Raw genomic sequence first — 6,790 nt, 5'->3', positions numbered from 1 at the left:
GGATTTTCAGTCAGGATTTAGAGTTCATCATAGCACAGAGACAGCACTGGTGAAAATTACTAATGACCTCCTTATTGCATCAGACAAAGGACTTGTCTCTGTACTGGTTTTATTAGATCTTAGTGCTGCATTTGATACCATTGACCATCAGATCCTATTGCAGAGACTGGAATATTTAATTGGCATTAAAGGAACCGTTCTAAGCTGGTTTAAGTCCTATTTATCAGATCGATTTCAGTTTGTACATGTTAACGATGAGTCCTCCATGCACGCCAAAGTTACTCATGGAGTTCCTCAAGGATCTGTCCTTGGACCAATCCTCTTCACTTTATATATGCTTCCTTTAGGCAATATTATCAGGAAACATTCCATAAGCTTTCATTGTTATGCAGATGATACTCAGTTATATCTATCGATCAAGCCAGATGAAACTCATCAGTTAGCTAAACTTCAAATGTGCCTTCAGGATGTTAAAACCTGGATGACCTGTAATTTTCTCATGTTAAACTCAGATAAAACTGAAGTTCTTGCTCTGGGGCCTAAGCACCTCCGTGACGCATTATCTAAAGATATAGTTTCCCTGGATGGCATCGCCTTGGCCTCCAGCACCACTGTGAGGAATCTTGGAGTTATCTTTGATCAGGACATGTCGTTTAAGTCTCACATTAAGCAAATTTCAAGGACCGCCTTTTTTCACCTACGTAATATTGCGAAAATCAGGAACATCCTGTCTAAAAATGATGCAGAAAAACTAGTCCATGCATTTGTTACTTCTAGGCTGGATTACTGCAATTCCTTATTATCAGGCTGCTCGAAAAAGTCCATTAAGACTCTTCAGCTGATTCAGAATGCTGCAGCACGTGTTCTGACAGGAACCAGGAAAAGAGATCACATTTCTCCTGTTTTAGCTTCTTTGCATTGGCTTCCAGTAAAATCCAGAACAGAATTTAAAATCATTCTTCTTACCTACAAAGCTCTTAATGGTCAGGCACCATCTTATCTTAAAGAGCTCATAGTACCTTACTACCCCACCAGAGCACTTCGCTCCCAGAATGCAGGGTTACTTGTGGTTCCTAGAGTCTCCAAAAGTAGACTAGGAGCCAGAGCGTTCAGCTATCAAGCTCCTCTCCTGTGGAACCAGGTTCCAGTTTGGGTTCAGGAGGCAGACACCATCTCCACATTTAAGAGTAGGCTTAAGACTTTCCTCTTTGATAAAGCTTATAGTTAGGGCTGGCTCAGGTGAGTCCTGAACCATCCCTTAGTTATGCTGCTATAGGCCTAGACTGCCGGGGGATTTCCCATGATGCACTGAGCTCCTCTCTCCTCTACTTTCTCTCCCTCTGTATGCAATCTTATCCCATTATTGCATGTTACTAACACAACTTCTCCCCTTTCTGGTAGTCTTGTGCTTTCTCGTCTCTCTCCTCTCTCCTATCACTTTCTGCAGGTTTTCTGGCTCTGGAGCTGTGGAGTCTGGAGCTGTGGCTGCGGGTCACCTGCTGCCCCTGTGTTCCTGCTCGACAACCTCTACTGCAACGACTATTGTTGCTAGTCTTATTGTTATTATTGTTATTATAATCATTAACATTACGATGGTTACCATTAACACTATTATAAATATCTGTACCATTTTTCATTTAGTCTATAGCAACATTACCTTCACTGTCTGTACCTCTGTGTGTATATTGTGTATCTCTCTCCTCTCTCTCTCTCTCTCTCTCTCTCTCTCTCTCTCTCTCTCTCTCTCTCTCTCTCTCTCTCTCTCTCTCTCTCTCTCTCTCTCTCTCTCTCTCTCTCTCTCTCTCTCTCTCTCTCTCTCTCTCTCTCTCTCTCTCTCTCTCTCTCTCTCTCTCTCTCTCTCTCTCTCTCTCTCTCTCTCTCTCTCTCTCTCTCTCTCACCCCAACCGGTCGAGGCAGATGGCCGCCCACCCTGAGCCATGGCTCTGCTCGAGGTTTCTGCCTCTTAAAAGGAAGTTTTTCCTTGCCTCTGTCGCCTAGTGCTTGCTCTTGGTGGGAACTGTTGGGCTTCTGTAAATAGCATCATAGAGTACGGTCTACACCTGCTCTTTTATGAAAAGCGCTGTGAGATAACTGTTGTTGTGATTTGGCGCTATATAAATAAAATTGAATTGAATTGAATTGAGCAGTCACCCAGCCACCATTTCCGGGCTGCTCAGAAGATGCCGGCTACCGCAGGCTAATTCAGGTCGGTCCACACTGACTACTGGGGACTGGTCCACCCAGTTTATGTGACAGTTGAGCACCGCGTATAGCAGCATCTGACTCTGGACCTTGAGTTCGCCCAGCTTGTGAAATTGCTTACTGTCCTGCAAACCCTTTCGCTCCGGTGCTTCTCAAATCTCCCGTGGTGTTGCATTTCCATTGTCCGCATCTGTTCCCAGACGAGGTCCTGAAAGTGTACGCTGAACACCTGTTCTTGGCTTCGCAGCACGTGCCTCGGTTAAATGAAGAGTTGGAATGTACGCTGTTTCTGGGTCTGTGCAGGTTGTTCACACGAGAGAAGGTCCTCTCTCTGTATGAGAAAAACCTAACCAACGAAGCTCTGCATCAAGGACTCCTTGATGTACTCTCCAAAGAAGAGGGTGGGGACGATTGCTACCCTACTGTGTTCCTGAACGTGACCAACAATGACATAAGGGGAGCTCATCAGATATTGTCTCTACTGCGCAATTTGCTGAAGCTGTTCCACGTGGATGACCTTCGCAATAGCGATGTGATGTACGAACGCGGAGAGGAGCCAGAGCACATGCTATTTCTGTACCTGATTCAGCTGATTGTTATATTCGTGGGTTTACACATTCTGGAAAAGGACCTTGCTACCATCATGAGCGTAGCGTGGGCTACCTTCCTGGAGGGTAATTTCGGCACCCCTTGTGCGCTGCCACCCTGCTGAAGCCCATGTTCATTCCTTACTATGATCAGCACATGGGTAAGAAACCCAGAAAGGGTGAGACTGGGATATCAGAACAGGAGGACCCCGAAGCCAGGTTGAAATATTACAGGCTGTTCACTGGGTACGAACTGGACACGACGGGGTCTGATGTGTCCACCGGGATGGACGGAATCTTAGCTGGATTGATCACAGCTTGCTGCAACATATGCAGGGGTGCAAGCTCGTAGAGCGCAAGAGCAAAAAGCTTTGGTTCGTGGCTCCCCAGATGGGCGACAGGATGGCCATGCTGAAGGACTTCGGAGCGGAAATGATGGGAAGGCCGTCAGACGAAAAGGCCCTGAAGATCTGCTTGTATCTGCTCGTTCACCTTCGGAGCGTAGATGAGATGCTCAAGAGAGGGGTGTCCTGTGTGTTGCCCAGGATAGACGTGGGGCGTATCAAGATGATGTCCCCTGAGCTGAACGAACATGAGTTTGGCTTACTGGTTTCCGCTGTTAAGAATAACAACATCAAGGTGATTGGAGAAGAGGACCCTTCATACGCCTCGTCTGCGCTGTCTTGTTCTACATCATCTAAGGGGGACGGACACGTATCCCGTGACCGCTGGGTTGACACGAAGCAAGAGATTGAGGAACCTGACGGTAGCCCTGAGAGGAAAGGGCCAAGGTTGATGGTGAACTGACAATAATTGACACCAATGTGGGTTTGATGACTCTGAATGAGCCCAGGGATTGGGTTTGTGTACCAGACCGTTGGGTCATTGTTTGCTGTATCAAACCGTAAACCACTGCTACCACTGGTGTACTCTTGTCTTTAATACTATATGTATATATATATATGTATGTGTACCACTCAGATGTTGGAGCAATGAAATAAAGTCACACGAAAAACATTGTCTACCCATACAATGTCTTTATTACACACACATATACAATTTCCAGCAGTCATGGGCCAGTGCCCTAGAAATATATGAAATGAAGCATGTTAAAGTGTAACAGTTCAACTATAACCAGTATCTGCCTGTAAGCATATCCGAGCGTGTACAAGTCCTCTCTCTCTGTGTCCGAGTGAGCTCAGACGAGCGCTATTTGTGCACGGTAAACATGACCCATTCTCCCAGCGCCAGGAACGCAGCCAACGAGAACGGGTGTCATGCACAAGAAAGTGTCCTGTTTTGTCGCTCGACCCATACCCCGGGTCTAACGGGGGGACAACAAACTTCTAGATCTAGGCTCACCCATGTCAACGAGTGTCCCGCCTCTGCTGGCTGGGCGCCCTGTGGATCCTGGATAGCGAGTGCAACAAGGACGCACTTCGCTGGCTTTACAAACCAGAGCCACACGCATAGCCCGAACGCAATCGGTCGTGCACCTGAGCAGCTCTCGCACGTAGCTTCTCCCGACAGTACAAACAAAACACTCAGGTCCGCGGGTAGCTGTGTGGTAAGTTGGAGAACAACGTGCTCCTGCACGTGCTACACGTAAACACCGTTGGCAATCAGAAGTTCAGCGCGACCGTAGTCTCAAAACGCCTTCGAAGGTACGCTCAGATACTGTCCAACGCCACTAAAACCAAGAGAATCCTGATAATCAAGAAGATGATAATCGCGCACGAGGCATACCTGAGAGAAGAGAGTAAAGTGAATGCTAGAGTGGAGCTGATCGCCACGGTCGACAACCACATCAAACAAAACCCCGAGTGCTGTCCGCCCCAAGGATTCCCGAGCTTCGAGAACATTGATTTCAACGAGCTCGGTTACAGTGAGACACTTTGCCTGGCCTTGAGCAAATCTCTCTGCTCCACAGACATCCCGAGCAGTCTCTAACAATAACACACACAACTTCTCGGTGGCCAAAGCTCTCGAAAGGGCGCATCTCACAAGATACTTAAGATAGGTGGCATATCAATTAGAATAAAGGTAGCCTTTTGCAACAGCAGCCATGTCAAGTGACAACTTCACCGTAGGCTCCCAGGTAGCTGCGCCCACTGCAGATTCTAAAGACTCGATTCTAAGGGTATGGCACATAGTGAACAAACACTTTGAATCACTACTAGCAACAGCGGAACGGTGCGCTACCAAGAGCAGGGCCGAGATCAACATACAGACTCAGGTCAAGGAGCTGTGAGACCTGTGAGACCTAAACAGTCTCAGTTATCAATAGTGAAAATGAAGGATCCGCCTCCATCAAGACAGCCGAATTCACTGTCCCATCGGGAGTGCTGAGAGAGGCGAACGAGGTCTTGGACGATGATGATTCTACACACCAGGACCCCTGCGGTGGTTACGCACTTTGTCCCTGTTGTTATATGTCTTTCAAGACCTCAGAGTTTTAGAAACATGTCTTGTTTGAGATTGAGGAGAGGGGTCATAGAGTGCCAGCGTGGCAGTCCTTGGATCACTCAGAGACTCCTAGGTGAATAGTGGAGGACAGCACAGGTTGGAGCCACCCTATTTACAGACCTCAGAGTTTAGCGAGCACGTGTGAGATCGGGCAAAGTCTCACGGATCTACAACTGAAACACTTCCACTCGGACGGCGAATTCTCTTGAGCTCTCGACAGCACGTTTCCCTTTCTGGCTTTACAGTTAAGTTACTGAACCATGTTATCCTACTCGTATCAACCCGCCACGACGCCGGTCAACACCTGTCCTCCTGCGCCGCCTGGGCCTCCTCAGCACCATCCTCAGCAGCAATCCGTTCACGAGTCCAAGGGTAGAATCTTGGAAACCGTATGAGAAGACGCGATGACCCTCGACTACCTCATCGGAGTAGCGTCGCTAGGCCACAGGTACACATTTGTAAAGTACAGGCCCACCGAGAAGCACAAAGGGAGTGCAGGGTTAAGGCTCGAGCCCATACACCAAATCAACAAGTTCATTCAGACGCTGCGAGACAAGTTTGTACCGACAGAGATATCACTATATACGGTCATGCCCTCGACCAAAAAGTCATTCTGGACGAAAGTCTCCCTGACCTGACAGAGCTCAGCTTGGAACCTCTGTGGAGGATCAAGGGGAAGGTACAGCTGTACTCAAAGCAGCAGTGACTCAGGATTACGATAGACGGCCAGTCTCTCGACCCATGCTTCCTAGACCCTCTCAGCTGCTTGTCTCTCGACCCATGAGAAACTGTACAGAGGAATTTCTCAAATCGACCGAGGAAGGGCTAGTGGGTCCTGATCAGGAGGACAAAGACAGAGATGATGACAGTGATGGTGATGATCTCCGCTCACACAGCGAGCCGGATGGAGTGCGACAAAGACAGGATTTCACTCTTCTTCGTCGTCATCACACCCCAGAGGATGCCTGTACACTTGCTCGTGGATGCCCGGGTTGGCCGAGGCTAGATTAGTTATGGCAGCCTTTCCAGACAGCCCTAAGCCAAGAGATCTAATCTTCTTCCAAGGCAAGAAAATGCACGGCACGAAACCAGCCAAAATGGCCCAGCGGATCATGTTCCCAAGTATGGTCTTGATGTGTTCGCACACGTGGTTGGAAGAGTAGTAGTTGATCAGGTAACGCACCAAGCAAGTAGCGCTCCCCACTGTCACGGAGCACAGATCAAGAGGCCCTACAAGCCATCTCGCCACGGTGTGCGTTACACTAGAGTGTTCGCCTCGTACGCTTGTCTTGGGATTCACTCTGCTCTATAGCTCAGACAGCTGGCCTGCGATTCCCTATAGAGCTCACGAGATCATCTGTGTGCCACCATGAGCGTGGTCACCATGGACCCTAGCAGCTACAAGCTGAAACCGCTTGAGATGGTCACGAGGTTGGTGAAAGCACCCGACTTCCTTGCCGATCCGAGCAGGGCATTCGTGGAGTACAGGGTCGCGCAAAGGACCAGGACTTGCACTCGCAGCGAAAAACTGGACT

This window comes from Micropterus salmoides, unplaced genomic scaffold (assembly GCF_014851395.1).
Source record: "Micropterus salmoides isolate LMB-PRFRI ecotype aquatic unplaced genomic scaffold, ASM1485139v1 Ms_hic_scaffold_2172, whole genome shotgun sequence".
In the NCBI taxonomy this organism is placed as follows: Eukaryota; Metazoa; Chordata; class Actinopteri; order Centrarchiformes; family Centrarchidae; genus Micropterus; species Micropterus salmoides.
Note: the sequence above shows the minus strand (reverse complement) of the source record.